The sequence below is a fragment of the Aplysia californica genome, unplaced genomic scaffold (genome assembly GCF_000002075.1).
Source record: "Aplysia californica isolate F4 #8 unplaced genomic scaffold, AplCal3.0 scaffold00014, whole genome shotgun sequence".
Taxonomy (NCBI): domain Eukaryota; kingdom Metazoa; phylum Mollusca; class Gastropoda; order Aplysiida; family Aplysiidae; genus Aplysia; species Aplysia californica.
In genome coordinates this window covers 2,393,806-2,396,403 of record NW_004797284.1, presented here as the reverse complement: position 1 = coordinate 2,396,403, position 2,598 = coordinate 2,393,806, and positions in this window count along the sequence as shown.

Genomic DNA, 2,598 nt, shown 5'->3' with positions numbered 1-2,598 from the left:
TAGGCCTGTATTCATAAATTAACGTTTATCAATTATTTATTTATATATTTTCATGTATTCATTATCACTTTTTCATTGTTGAATGTGTTGTTTTAAATTCTTGATCTAGTTTCGCTGAGGCCTATTATTATCTCTAGCATATTATGGTACTGTTGGTTTTAATGTTATTACATGTATGCATTTTGACATGCTTGAAGGCAAGGGGCCGTCCGAGGTTGGAAAACCGGTCATATAGGTACAAATCAGTTGCATTGCAAGTTGAAGAATCAGCAGTCGACTAGATCTAGCCCTGATCAGATCTACAAGACTACAACGGGAACGCAAAGAAAAAGAAGCATACTGTTGTACATGTATTGTGTCTTACATTCTGGAGCAATATAGGCCTCTCTCAGAAAATGGTAGATTTCCTTTAAAAAATTATAACAACAACGTTTTGGGTTTTTTTGTTCTTGGGAATAAGACAGATGATTAGTCTGCTGAGGAGAAAAAAACAAGGTATTTTCTCTTGGATTTGGACATGCCTGATTTTCTCAAAGTGTGGGAACTTGTGGCTTGTTGAGCTGTCCCCGCGTTTTTATGCAAAAGAAAAAATCTGAAATTATGCAAACTGAGCCCAAAAATGTGAAAATATGCGATTCTCATAATTTTAACAAAAAATGATGAAGGAAAATAATTAGAAATTACGCAAAAAATGATCAAATTTTGCTAAATTATGCGGGGTGCATAAAACCACGAGGACAGGTTGAGCATTGTGTGCAGAAGACTAAGGAAGAAGAGTGCCGGTCTAGGCTCTCTGAGTATCAGATACTCAGATAGCCTAGATGCCGGTCCATGTGGAAATAGATTGTATACCATACCGCGATTTGTTTTAATCGTAAGTGCGGCCTGACTGACTGCAGTCTACCCGGCGGTCTGCCAAGATAAGGATTCCTATCTTAAGTTAAGGCCTGAGCAGATTTAGGGCCCACTATCAGTATCATATCACCAAAGATTCTCTACTACACCATACACAATCTTTGCCTTTACTCCCGCACTCGACGCACTACTTTCATTTTAGAAAATCGGCCCAACCCCAACTCCAACCCCAACCCCACCCGCAACGATTAAAGTACAGCTACGAAGACATTTACAATCCCTTTGAAGACTAGAACAATTTTTATTGCGGCCATTGACAGCCCCAAACCTTTATATAACTGCAGAGGGAAAATGTATAGTACATGATGTATGTGTTGTGGACTGTAGTAGACTAATGTGTCGTCAATAGTAAAACAGAAACATGTAGTGGACAGTGGTAGACCGTCAAGTGAACCGGTGCAGGAAGAAGTGTGTCACAATTACAACGCAGTCTCATGTTTTCCTTTCTAGAAGCAGTAGAGTATATTATCGTCAGCCTCCAGTGGTACTGGAACCGAAAAGTTATACCTATAGCCTATAGTTAGATCTATAGCTTTATTAAAAACTCACAGCCTTCCATTCAGTAGTGATCTTTATTGAAGAGAAAACCATCAAGCACAACTAGGAATTCAACATCGTCTATTCATAGATTGGGAGAAGGCTTTCGGCAGAGTTAATAGTGTCAAACCAGAGAGTTTAAACTATGCCAACAGCAGAAGCTCAGTTAGAGTAGAGCAAAGGAAGACAACACAGACTGGTTAAAAGTAAGACCTGTAGTACGACAGTAATCTCCTCTACTTTCTATTATACATGGGCACAATAACGCAAGACGCGAACCAAAGCCCAGAAAGCCTAAATGAATAAAATATGTTTGCAGATTACCAATATTCTTCTTCCAAACAAACAAAAACCTCCAAAATTACACTTCTGAACGAACAACAGCTGCAAGAAATTTGACATAAGAAAAAGCACATCAAAAACAGAAGTTCTAAAAGTCAGCCCAAACCATAGTCCACGGGACATTCGTGTCAATATTTAATAGCTTAAAGAGGTGAAGAAGTTTAAATATGATCTTGGCAGCACTTTTTTCATTTTAAAATTTAATTGATATTATGTGTGTTATCTAATTGATACAGTTTTCACGGATATCTCATAAAATCTGCTTGTGACAGGTAACTCTATGGTTTGCGATATAATGTGATGTGAGCCAATGGTCTTGAACGGTGAATAAATTAGTACCTTCCTATCTCTGTTGCTGTTGTTTTCTTCAACATAACAGTCGATCCCTCTCTTTAGTCTCATGCTTGCTTGGTGTCGGATAATTATGCATGTCTACATGTACAGTAGGCTTATTGTATTACATGTATCGTGCGTTCTCTCCGTGAATTCCAACGGAAGAACGAGCACAGTGACAATTCGAAGTATTTTGAGTTATGTCCCTTGCCTTTCATTCAATTTCTGGCAGGGACAAAGAGGTTAAATACCCAGGAGCTTAAAAACCTTCTTGGGTTATACATGACTAACAACTTCTCTGAGTACGACAAATGTAAGTAAAAGTGAGACAAACCAAGATAACGCAAACTCACATGCCAACACACGTACGTGTACACACACGCACACGCACACGCACACACACACACACACACACACACACACACACACATGCACACACTCGATGTATTTAGAGTATGGAGGATCGGGGGG